At 34.4% G+C, this 13,739-nt stretch overlaps 1 protein-coding gene and 1 long non-coding RNA gene across 7 annotated transcripts in view; one reads left to right on the top strand and one right to left on the bottom strand.

Moving 5' to 3' along the window:
- Window positions 1-6,612, bottom strand: part of Axn (protein axin) — a 370,696-nt gene extending 364,084 nt beyond the window's left edge. The window contains exons 1-2 of one of the 6 annotated variants that reach the window (XM_017623913.1): window positions 6,273-6,612; window positions 6,176-6,208 (exon numbers count right to left, since the gene is read on the bottom strand). The gene's annotated coding sequence lies outside the window, so the exon portion shown is untranslated. The other 5 variants (XM_017623888.1, XM_017623894.1, XM_017623908.1 and 2 more) reach the window with 5 other exon arrangements.
- Window positions 1-6,823, top strand: part of LOC108368979 (uncharacterized) — a 17,069-nt gene extending 10,246 nt beyond the window's left edge. The window contains exon 3 of the long non-coding RNA XR_001848443.1: window positions 6,813-6,823. This is a non-coding gene — a long non-coding RNA (uncharacterized LOC108368979). The remainder of the gene's footprint in view (window positions 1-6,812) is intronic.
- Window positions 6,824-13,739: the final 6,916 nt, after the last annotated feature.

Raw genomic sequence — 13,739 nt, 5'->3', positions numbered from 1 at the left:
GTGCATACATGAAAACGAACTTCTTTCTGAGTAGGCGGCCTTCGGCCGCGCTTAGGGATTATAACCCTTACTAAGTAGAATTCTCCTTTCTGTGTTTCCGGAAAAGGGGGCCGGAAGTATTTTTGCGCAGAACTTCTTTCTGCGTAGGCGGACTTCGGCCGCGCTTAGGGATTATAACCCTTACTAAGTAGAATTCTTCTTTCTGTGTTGCCGGAAAAGAAGGGCGGAAGTAAATTTGCGCAGAACTTCTCTCTGCGTAGGCGGCCTTCGGCCGCGCTTAGGGATTATAACCCTTACTATATTTCGGTTTTTGTCATATGCATTACTTCGGTTTTGAGTCGAAACTGTGCATGTATGCATTACTTCGGTTTTTGTCATATGCATTATTTCGGTTTTGAACCGAAACTGTGCATGTATGCATTACTTCGTTTTTCTCATATGCGTTATTTCGGTTTTCAAACGAAAGTGTACATGTATGCATTATTTCGGGTTTTTCATATGCATTATTTCGGTTTTCAAACGAAAGAGTGCATATGCATAATTTCGGTTTTTCTAATATGCATTATTGCGGTTTTCAATCGAAACTGTGCATATATGGATTATTTCGGTTTTTTTCATATGCATTATTTCGGTTTTTTTTCATATGCATTATTTCGTATGCACAGTTTCCATATGTACAATTTCAGGGTGCCTTATTGTAAGACTGAAAAATATAAGTGGGGGTACATAAGTGGAAGCAAAGTGTTAGGCATTTCTTTACACGACATATACGTACACATTCATGTGTCATAAATGTTCGCACATATATGTGTACGTATATGTCGTGTAAAGAAATGCCTAACGCGTTGCTTCCACTTATGTACGCCTACTTATATTTTTCAGAAATTTTAGCAGTTGATAAATAATATGATACACCGAAAATAATTTATTTTATTTTATTGATAAAAAAAAGGATAAAGGCAAAGGTAAAAATAAAAACAAAAACAAAGATGCGTAAGGATAAATGCAAAAATTAAGATCAAGGTAAATTTAAAAATTTTACTAATATAAGGGCTTTCGTGGGTAACCGCGCTCTAACACTTATTTTTCCTCTTCCAGCGATAAGTGTCCGTGTTCAACAGCAACGGAAAAAGATATGCAAATAACCCTTTCCCACTGAGAGGAACACACATTTACAAAAAATAAACCACCGTTTCTGTTTTGTGGGCTATCTTTTCTCTTAAATAGTGACGGTTATTTTGGGACACTTTCAAAGTGGAGAGGGATATTTTCGACCTCTGCTAATTACACAATACACTGTGTGCAAGGATTCAATTAAGAATATCTACCATAAATGCGCTTAACTGGAAAAATGCCATTAACATAGATTATTGACATCTAAAACTATTACTTGCATTGATTTTACACAATACCGAGCCAACAAGTTTGATTTTGTTACATAGTGTAATGAGTGACAATTGCCAAATCTTACGTATTGTTTCCCAAATAATGCCACAGCATTTTTACATATGTACATATGTATTTACATAGTTTATGTATTGTTAGGCGCAACGAGAAAAACTACGAAATGAAAAAACTTTGAAGTAAACTTATGTTATCAATAGCGTTATTGAGCTTTTTATCACGATTGTTTATTAAGAAAAAATGAAAAAACCAACAAAGTCTAAGCGGTAGAAGTTATAGCAGCTTTTTCGGAGATCACTAAATCTTCTCATCAGACTTTTTTTCTAGACTTCAGCAGGGATCGAACCCGCATCATTGATGTGCAGTCAGAAGCGCTAAGCAAGGAGCTATGCACACCCCGTAAACTCTTGTTGCTAATTCATTTCCTTATTCAACGTACTACTATCAATTACAGCTGATTTGCCGCTATTTAAACTTGACAGCGTGGTTGTTATTGTTAATTCCATATATAAAATAGATCCATAGTATAGTGTCAGGCAGCTTTATCCCAAATTATTTATTTGTCAACTTTATTGTGGCTTATTAATATTAACATTATTAATATTGCTCCTTGAAATTCCATATATAAAATAGATCCATAGTATAGTGTCAGGCAGCTTTATCCCAAACTATTTATTTGTCAACTTTATTGTGGCTTATTAATATTAACATTATTAATATTGCTCCTTGAAACAAGAATACCAAATCCCCCTAAACTCAAAAACATTAAATCAACTGAAGAGGCGACCTGCGAGGTAACGAGTACTTCGATTGGTTGTCTGAGCAAGTACTTATGTCCGCTTAGAAGAAGATGACAGGGAAAAGCGGACCCATGGTGGAACGCTTAGCCTATCAATCTTCGAAAAAGGTCCATGAGACTTCTATATAGGGCTTTGAAAACCCGAAAAGAGGAGGGCTGGTCCGAATGTTATAACACGCAGAAGGAATATAAGAGGCAAATTCGCATGTCAATATTAAGCTTCTGCAATGATATCCACGAAATGAAAGAGTCTGCCAGGCTGTGTAAGGTAGTACTTCAACAGGACCTTACGGTTAGACTTGATTCTCTCCGAAAATCCGATGGAACTTATACCATGTCGCTACAAGACACATACAAAACTCTCTTGGAAACTCATTTTCCGGGTAGCAGGATAATTCCTGACGCAGGCAGAGATATGGTGAAGGACAGCGGGACGGGAACAGCCACCAGACTAAACTGGTACAAGGCATCACGGGTGGTGACTGAGGAGTCAGTGAGATTTTTTTTAGCCTCTTTTGACGACTTCGTCAGCCAGCCTAGCTGGTGTGTATCCGATAATGATAAAGTGTGGGGGAGACAGGCTTATAGGGGCCCTAGTCTTTAAGGCCTTAGGCCAATCAGTTTGGCACACTTCATGCTGAAAAGTCTGGAGCGCACGGTCGAGAAGTACATTAGATTAAGGATTTTGGATAATATCCCCCTTAGTGTTCATTAACATACATAACAAAGCGGAAAGTCCTTTGAATCAGCTCTACATGACCTTGTAAAAAAGATTGAAGTGGGGCTGGAAGCAGGTGAGTACACAATAGGAGTCAGGGGCGCACCCAGGAATATATTTTAGGGGGGGTTTTATATTTCTGAAAATATATCACCGGAAAATACTGAAAATTTGCTTCAGATAATACCCTCTTTAAAATACATTTATGCAAGTTTTATGTACAGTATGTAATAAATAAATAAACGTTTTAAAATTCATAAACTGCACTTTATTTACAGATTAACAGAACTCAAACGCTTTTAACCGACTTCAAAAAAAAGGGAGGTTATCATCTCGCCGGAATACATAACTTTGGACCACGTGAACCGTTTTCAAGAATCCTTTTTTTATTATAAAGATAGCACCGTCCCGTAATAGTCGTCGATAATCGTCCCGTACTTTGTTTTAGAGATCCGATGATTGGATCATGAAGAAATTAACGGTACCCCTAAATTTGAATATGAGAATTGAAGTCGGTTGTGTTCTTTCCTTAAAAACTACTTGTTTAATAAAAAGTTCTATAAACTCAAGATGCGCTCAACTTTCAAAAGTGGCAGTAAAATTAAATTTATTGATTCCATGAATTTTTGCACTTCTATGTTCATTTTTTCGATTTCTGGTTTTCGATAGAGATGGTGATTTTTCACGATTGCTAAATTTTTTTAATATTTCAAATACCGAAAAAATTAACTGAACTCTCAAGAAAAATGAAAAATTCATATAAAAGGACGGACGAGAAATGGAAAAGAAATTTTCTTCTACCAAAATTTCTTAAATCAGTTTGCAGCTCTCAAAAAAAAAAATGCTCGTATATTTATTCCCTCATGAAAATTTACAGCAAAAGCAAAGCGATTTTTCAAGCAACAGAAATTATAATAAATATTTCTTATAATTTCCTTGAGAGCTGGATTCTTAGCTTTAAGATACAAATTGTATTTGAGGTTATTAGCTTTAGGGGGGGTTTGAACCCCAAAACCCACCCCTTGTTGCGCTAATGATGGGAGTCTTTACTGATATCGAGGGGCATTTTACGGCGCTACTTTTGACTCTATGTGCTCTGCGGCCAGAAGACCTGGAGTGGACGAAACCATTCACTTCAAGTTATCTAGAAGATTACTGGCCGTGGTGGATGAAGCTAGCCTTTGTACCACGGCAGAGGTTAGGATGCTCAGAGCGGCTCTCACCTCTCTTGTGGTGTTTGGTAGTGGAATCCCTACTAACGGAAATGCAAGACTTCGTTCACATCCAAGCTTACGGGGATGATGTTGGTGCACTGTCGTCAGGTAAATCTCTCAGGGAGGTTTGTGTTAGGGCACAGAGAATCCTAAATAAGATTGATGAATTGTTCAGCTTGCAGGGTCTTGCATGGTCAAAACCACGGTTTCTGCGTAAAACGGGCTACAAAAGAGCGTGTGTATAGGCATTACGGGCGCCATTATAACGTCAGGACCGGCTCTTAATGCTTTGTTGAATTTGCCTCGATGTGTCGACTGCACTCTATGGTATGTGGCACGACAATCGGAGTCCTGGGCAGAGAGAGTTTTTCAGAAGGTTGCCAGAGCAATATTCTTTGTTGTTGGCACCTAATGACAAACTGATACCTGGAGTCTCCTTTGGAAGAAAGTACGTCGTTAGATTTCCTACAAGGGAACAATAGAGATATCCAGGCACTCTTTTGGAAAGCTCGGTGAAAACTTTCTATACCGACGCCTCAAAGATTGAAAACGTTACTGGAGCTGGATGGCATCTAGACGGTAACTTCAGATGCTTTACCGCTTTGAGTGCAATGGCAACGGTCTTTCAATCGGAAATCTTTGCAATACTGAAAGTGGGAGTATGGATAAGTGGCGAAAGTTGTAGCGGACATAAAATCAGGATCTGCAGTGACAGACAAACTGCTCTAATAGTTTTGTAATCCGCTCGCACCTCTTCATAGATAGTCCAGGAATGTAAGTTAAGCTGAACTCCGTTACAAGGTGAAATGAGCTTGAACTTGTGTGGGTGCCAGGAAACTACGGTGTTCAAGGTAACGAACTGGCTGATGAATTGACGAACTGCGGTTCTCTGGAGCGCCCAACTGGACCATAGCCAATTTTAGGGCCAAACATAGCCGTAACGATCGGGTGCATGAAGGATCTCATAAACCAAACTCATTAAACCCGTTGGTGCACTATTGACACCTGCAAAATAACTAAGGGTTTCCTAAAAAGGTCTGACAGGGTGGTAGCAAAATCCCTTCTCAGACAAAGAAGGAGTCATCTACGAGCCCTGATAGGACTGATTACGGGGCACAATCCATGAAGACGAAATATGGTCACCATAGGCATCATCGTCGATCCACTGTGTACCTCGTATTTGGAGGACTAGGATAGTACAGAAAATTTTCTCTGCTGCTGTCCGCCCTTGGCCAGGCTCAGAACGAACATTTTTGGGTCGCATGTACTGAGAATGGACGAGGTATGTACATTCTCTTTCCCTCAACAAACTTCTAAAATTCATAATGCAGTCTGGTAAGTTTTCAGAGCAGCAATGAATTCCCACCCCATCTATATACCCCTTTCCTATAAATCCTGTCTCTTGACCTTAAGTATACTGGGCAATACAATACTGCCTGAGTGCTTGGAAAAATTTGTTTTTGGTTTTTCCGGCCACCCACAATTATATTCCATTCCAATATATGGGGCAAAATTCGCTAAGTGTATGAGGAAAAAATTGTATGTCAGCATTTTGTTAAGAAAACTTGTGACTAAGAAAAAGGACTGAAATTTGCATGTTTAAACTCGTATAACTCGACAAAAAACCGCGGTTGAAAGAAATTATTTTACACATTGGTTCACAGTAACCATAGCAACAACGTGGTGGAGTTTGAACAAAATGCTGACACAAAAGTTTTCCTGGAACACTTGGCGAATTTCTCTCCATACATAAATAATAGCAGAAATGATTAAAAACATATTTCATTTTATCGAATGGTAAAATTTTGCGTAAAGTGTTCGTAATATATGCACTACAATCTCTAGTGTATCAACTAGAATATACATATTATTCGACATTTATCCGAAGGAGCATTCGTATAATTGAACGTCGACTATTTGATTTGCTCACTAATTACTTTATTGCACCTGTTGCTTAATTCAAAGTTAAAGTTAACTACACAGCCTGTTTTTTGTGAATAAATACGAGTGAATTAAGTTAGAAATTATAACTGCACTTACCTTAAAATCGACCGAACCCAAAATCACTTTGTTCTAGAAAAAACACATACATAATTAAAACTGATCAAAGGAGCCATACAATAAGCTTCTTGATTACGTGACAGATACTTGATTGGTGACGTGTGAAGATTCAAGTGGCCTCAATCTGTTGACAAACTGCTTAATTTTATAAATATATACGCCCAATTAAGGAAAGCATTGTCAATTATGGTGCTATCAGTCGCGTCACAAAATCATAGTGAAATATTTTCTTAAGCTAAAAAGAAAAAATTTGAAGCGCCGAACCGGAATACAAGGCGAGCACAAGTAAAACTGAACCTTTGCCATTGAAATGGGATCCTTTCAATTGAAGCCGCTGCAAATTCTCATTGCGTTTATACGAAAAGTGCATGCGCCCAGCGATAGAATACAAACGAATTCTCCACTCATACAAATGTTTACACATAAATGTATATACAAATGAACATGCACGTACATATGTGCAAACATAAATGAACGCAATAATAAAAAATCAGAATGCTCTTCTGATTTAAAAGTTTGCCGCTTTTCACGGCCTTCGCGGGGCGATTTTGAAGCCGCGAATAGGTGGAATTTGATAGAGCCGACAATCGTTGCCTTTTTATGACTTTTTACTTAGTAAATTCTTTTAATGGAATATTTGTTAACTTGGGGGTAGTCTCGTATACTATCTAAAAAAGAAACGTATGTAAAAGTAGTTTGCAATAGGGTGGGTAAAAGCCATTTTGTATACAGTTCAGTGGCAATACTTGTTTTATCACTGCTGCCAACTGGGTGCTTTTCGCACTAAATTTAGTGCTTTTCTTTATTCAAAACGCGAAAATTTTTTAATTTGGTGATTGGTGTGTTTTTTGGTCCTTTTTTTTTAATTTAAAGACACCAAATCTGTAAATCTGAAAAAATCGAAGCCAAAGTAATAGCAATAGTAAATATTTTAGCAACTTTACAAAAATGGAAACAAAATCATGGCACAATGACAATCGTAAGCGAGCATATCGATCCCTAACCGCCAAAATAACGTAAGCGACATTTTTTTCAAAATTTTCTTTTTGATGCAGAAATACATCTTGGGCTCAACTAATTTTTGACACAGTAAGATTTTTCCCACTGTGCGCTCAAATAAGGCACATTAAAAAGGGAAATCAAATTTCGTTATGTTTACGAACGGAAAGAAAATTTTTTTATGTTCTTTTAGTTCACGAGATCATAAGAGCCTGCAGTGTAATTTAAACTACTACGTAGTTCATGAAACTTTATTTTTTGTTTTTGCTTTCGTTAGACAGGAGTTGTAGAAAAAATTATGCAAAACGAAGAAAAATTTCTAAATCTTTCTTGAATCTAAGCGAAGCGGCATCGCTGGACACAGCTGCAAATCAGAAAATAAGAACAAGAATGTTATCGTCGCTTGGACGAAAATATTTGAATTTATAGAAAACAGAAAAAATCCGACCGCCGAGCAACATTGATTTTTATCAATTTAAATCAGCATCCCTACAAAAAAAAATTGTATGCATATAAAGCAGAGACTTAACTATTATAAGAGAAAAGAATAAAAGTCAATCAATAATCATTATATTAAGTAAATATTTTTCGAGTCATCTATAATTTTTATTATTATTATATATTTATATTATATTATAAAAGTCCTTTCATAATAATTATCAGAGGGATAAGTTTTTTAAGTCTTCAAAGACTTTTATTTTAAGACTTATATCACAAAAGTTTTTCTTAATAATTATCAGAGATAAATATTTTTAAGTTTTCAAAGACTTTTATTTTAAGACTTATATATTTATTGGGACCCGTTCGGTACTATATACACAATTTTTTCGCACTCATAATTATTATCAAAAGACTTATAATATAAGTCTCAAAATAAAAGTCTTTGAAGACTTAAAAATATTTAACTCAATGATAATTATTATGTCAAGACTTTTATAATATAGGTCTCAAAATTAAAGTCTTTGAAAAAATATTTATCTCGCTGATAATTATTATGAAAAGACTTCTAATATAAGTCTTAAAACAATATTTATCGATGACTTAAAAAAATTTCTCATACTAATTATTATCAAAGACTTATTTCTTACGAAAATTTGGATGACTTTTTTAAAACCCCACCATGAAATAATTATTATTCTGGGTCTCTGATATAAAGTCCATTAAATACTCCGATACAAATTTGGTGCATTTTTCGAGAAAAACACGATTTTTCTCGGGTTTTAGTGCTTTTTCAAATTCAAAACTTGGCAACACTGTGTTTTATGCATGTACACACGGTATGTATGTACGTAAATGCATTAGACGAGTAGTTCTCAACCTTTCTTTTCTCGCCATATCACCAATGAATACGGTGACCAGATTTCCGTGGACAAAAATCGGGACATTTCTAAAGCATCGAGTCTGAGCATACAATTTTGTTTTTAGAATAAAAATGCATAATACAGTTTTATTTAAAACAAAACAAAGAGAAACAAATTTCAAAATGTTTATTATTTTTTTAATGAAAATATAACTTACTATGTAAAAAAATCATCTAAATCAAAATTTCAAAATTTGCATCACAATTTGAAACATTTTAATCAGATTTTCTAGAACTGTTTTGAGTATGCTAATGGGCTACAATTAAATTTTAGTATAATAAAGTGCAAGTTGGAACAAGCTTGGACTTACAGTTGATTTATGGCAATTTTTGTCGCGCATTTTCTTCCATACATATTATGTTCAACAATTTAATTTCTATAAGCATCACCTTCCAAAAAAATTTACCAAATATCAACGGTAAGTCATAGCTAATTAAAATTTGCATTTTGAAATGAACGGGTTACAGCATACTCAGAATATTTCTAAGAAATCTAATTCAAAATCTCAAAAATTTTTAATTTGTGTATAAAGTTTGAAATTTTAACTTATATGGTCTTTGTTAGATAACGAGCCACATTTTTATAAAAAGTAACAAGCATTAAAAACCGAAAGGCGTAAGCCAAGAAAGCTAAAATGTCTCTTCCCTATTTATATTTTTGCCACCCTCTCCTCTCTACAGCTTAAGTTTTTCATACCTACGATTTTTTGAGGGTATTAGAATTATTTTTTATAATTTCATTAATTATATTATTATATTATTAATAAGGATGCTGTATATGTTTATGGCTTCCTAATATTCTATGTCCTTTGTGATAACGAAAGTGCTGCCTCGCTTGTACGAAAAATTGTTTTTGGGCCAGAGTACAGGGAGAGTATTAATAAATGAATAAAGAAAACACCGAAAATCGGTACTATCCCGCCAAAATCTGTACGAATGGTCACCGTACCTATGAATGAACAAACTGGGCCAAACATCAACATACTACATAATGCCAAGAAAATTTGAACATGCAACAAGTTGTTAATAATGGTCTTAAAAGTGTTTTTGATACTGGCCGACATTTCGAGCTCAAAAAAGGTAACAAATTCAGTACCGCACCTGAACGGGGGTTAACATCTATTTTTGGAAAATTTGCATATGTAATATGTATATTTTTTGTACCCGAGCGCTATGTTCGCAATAGCAGATATCGAAAATAACCCTCTCCACTTTGAAAGAGTCCCAAATCAACTCTTACTTTTGAAGAGAAAAAATAACCCACAACAGAGAACAGAACGTGAGCGCGGTTACCCACGAACATGTACGTAGCGTACTGTAAAAGTGCGTAGAAACATATCAAATTTGCTGTTGATAAAGATTATTTATGTGCCACAGAACTTGTATCCACATATTTTTGTCTATTTATACAAATGTTTATTTATTATTTCATTGCTCAAATATATGTACGTTTTTATAACCATGAAGAGATTTTATTTAATGTTTTGGCTCAAACTAACTAAAAATATACTTAAATATAATATCACCTATACCAATATTTAATTCTGCTTGTACTGGAATATATGTACGAAACAATGCTTAACATAATAAAATAAAATATATTAAAACTAGCTGCACTCGGTTGCGCGAGACTTCGCCACGAGCGTATCTGGTAAACTGCTATTTAAATAATTTACCGACTTTGGAGGTTGCGAAGTGCTTATAAAAAATCCATAAGGGATGAGAGATCCAAGATTTCAGCAAAAAATGTTTAAATGTTTCATTGTATTTTTGTTAGGAAACGATGAAAAGAAATGAAAGTTAACTAAATTACAAATGTATAGCTTATGTTAAAACAAATTTACCATCGATTTTTCCCCATTTAATTCTAATGTTCCTAAGTAAATTAATTTTATTTTTTTACCAGAAGAAGAGACTGTCCTCTTACAGAAGCCCTAAAAACCAAAGTTCCAAACTTTGTACAAAATTAAAAAAATAAATCTTCAAATTTTCATTAAGAACTTTACCTTTTCCCGAAAACTAAAAACAAAGTAACAGTCATTGAATGCGGTTTAGAAATATAGGAGAAAATAGTTCCAAACCGGAAGATGCTTGCCCATTTACATATATGTATATCGGTGATCAGCAAAGAGTGCCTATTTTGATATTCTCCGCCACTCAACATATTTTGGATATAAGTACGTCTAAATCAAGGAAACGCCACCACTCTGATGTACGCATATGCACAACGAGATTGATCTATGTGAATAAGTTGCCATAGATACACTGAGAAAAACGATTAGTTTCGACAACTAAAGATATTTAGTTCCCGAATTTCGACAATATTTGGGAACTTTTACCAAGGAATGGGAACTATTACCATGGGTTGGTAATTATAACTAAATATATTAAAGCTTCTAATATTCATCTAGGTTGTACCAAATCGTCAATTTAGTTGAAGGGTTTGGTAAATACTAATAAATATTTCTTTGCAGCATATTTCTACAAATTCCATTTAACTTAACGTATGGTTCAGAAAAGGATGTTATTAAGCTCTGCTAATGCAGATAAGCTTTCTTTCAACACATGGTTACCAAATCTTAGTTGAGGCAACCACGATTTGGTTTGAGAGCGGAACATATTCATGCTTGTGAGCCACCCCTAAAGAATGCTGAGCGCTCTCTGAGCCATTGCACATAGGGGTATTTGAACGATTTANCAAATAAATAGTTTTCGAGATATTAGCAAAAGTCATGTTTTATTGGACCTTTCGGTCCTGTTGCTAGAAATCTGCGGGAATGTTATATATTTCGGAATAAACATTTGTTTTCCTTTACATTGGTGTTATATAAGTGATGATTAAAGAAGTAATTTTGGGTATACAAGCGTTTAAATTAAAATCTACGATATTTCAGTAAATATTGTATCCAAATTGTTAAAAATTAGTATGTAAACTAAAATTTTGGAACAAAATAGGATTATCATTAAAGTTTTAGAAAATGGGTGTGGCCCCACCCACTTATGATGAAATGCTGTATATCAGTATCCACTTCACTAATCCGTACCAAACTGTTGTTGTTGTTGCTGATANCAATTTAGTTGAAGGGTTTGGTAAATACTAATAAATATTTCTTTGCAGCATATTTCTACAAATTCCATTTAACTTAACGTATGGTTCAGAAAAGGATGTTATTAAGCTCTGCTAATGCAGATAAGCTTTCTTTCAACACATGGTTACCAAATCTTAGTTGAGGCAACCACGATTTGGTTTGAGAGCGGAACATATTCATGCTTGTGAGCCACCCCTAAAGAATGCTGAGCGCTCTCTGAGCCATTGCACATAGGGGTATTTGAACGATTTAGGCGGCCAAAAACCAATTTGATAAAATTTTGGAGAAAACTTAAAAAATTAGTCACATTCGATAGAGAACATTCCAAATAACATTTCCCAGTCCCCCTCACTTTTCTAACTTGCACAGCGAACGCTCACCGTTGACCGGAAACAGAATATTCTAACGCTGCTTATAAATAAATTTTCGCTCTCTAGAAAGATCGTGACGGTTTTAAGTTAATATTTTGACTACTGCATTATATTCTTAAAAAGTAGTGATGGCTCCGCATACAGACCGTAATAATGCATTTAAGGGTAAATTTTTTTTCATAATTTTATTAAGCAAAAGTTCAATTTAAATGTAACGAAAATAGCGGTTTTCAACGAGTATTTTTTTGTTAATTTTTGTGAATATTAAGGAATTTGTTGTATCCCCGGGAGAGATCGCGTTATTATTCTTTGTTCAATTGAAAGCTTAGAAATTTGGCTAATATAGTGTGAAAAGACTGCCCGCAGAAAATGGCAGATAAGTGGTATTTCTTAACTTAGAAAATGTATTAAGGAAAAATCTAAAAACGCGACTAGTATATAGTAACACTACTTTAGATTTATTTTAACACTAAAATTAAACTTTTTAGATGAATTTGAGGCCGCTGAACTAGAATTTAACAAATAAATAGTTTTCGAGATATTAGCAAAAGTCATGTTTTATTGGACCTTTCGGTCCTGTTGCTAGAAATCTGCGGGAATGTTATATATTTCGGAATAAACATTTGTTTTCCTTTACATTGGTGTTATATAAGTGATGATTAAAGAAGTAATTTTGGGTATACAAGCGTTTAAATTAAAATCTACGATATTTCAGTAAATATTGTATCCAAATTGTTAAAAATTAGTATGTAAACTAAAATTTTGGAACAAAATAGGATTATCATTAAAGTTTTAGAAAATGGGTGTGGCCCCACCCACTTATGATGAAATGCTGTATATCAGTATCCACTTCACTAATCCGTACCAAACTGTTGTTGTTGTTGCTGATACTCAACTTCAACTTTTCTAAAATGTTGCAGAAATTGCGCAGTAAAAATGTTTATGTTGTTTTTGATTTGCCAATGATGAGTAACTGATTGTCAAAATTTTATTCGTTCAAATTTTCGCGTAGAACGTGATACTCTTTCATAAAAGAGTAACACTGCCGCATTAATTGCACCTCGAATACACCCATTTCTTACCTATCCTGTGATACATATTTGAATTATTTAATTCCTTCAATTAAAGTTGAATTTGATTTTTTAAACCCTGGAAGGTTCCTTAGAGATAAAGCCTTTTCAAACCCATTTTCATTGATACCCATATTGCAGCAATTCATATAACAAATTGAACAACATTTTTTAACAGGTGGCAACTCTGTTAATGTTTTAACCTTCTTGATTTTAAACATTTACAATTCTATATGTCATACCACGTCTTTTCTAAACATTTCGAGTTGAGATATTCATAAAAATAATTTTGGCCGCATAAATCGGCTAAATACCCCTATGTGCATTGATCGAAAAGTAGGCACAATAGTGCCATTTTTGGCACTTTCATTCATAAGTGCACTTTTGGCACAATTCATTCAGTTTTGCCACAATCATAAATTATAGATTCGAAAAGTGAAAATTAAAATCACTTAAAAATTAAAATAAAGGTCATTATATAAANGCATATTTTTTTGCATATTTGCATATTTTTTGCATATCTTCATATTTTCTGCATATTTCCATATTTTTCTTAAGTATATTTTTATACCCGAGCGCACTTGTGCACAAGGGTATATTAATTTTGTTCACATAACGGTTGTTTGTAACAGCCAAAACGAATCGAGATAGATA

The sequence above is a fragment of the Rhagoletis zephyria genome, unplaced genomic scaffold (assembly GCF_001687245.7).
Source record: "Rhagoletis zephyria isolate East Lansing unplaced genomic scaffold, Rhagoletis_zephyria_1.1 Rzeph_scaffold_00055, whole genome shotgun sequence".
In the NCBI taxonomy this organism is placed as follows: domain Eukaryota; kingdom Metazoa; phylum Arthropoda; class Insecta; order Diptera; family Tephritidae; genus Rhagoletis; species Rhagoletis zephyria.
The sequence above is the reverse complement of the archived record's forward strand: the minus strand, read 5'-3'. Positions and strand labels throughout refer to the sequence as shown.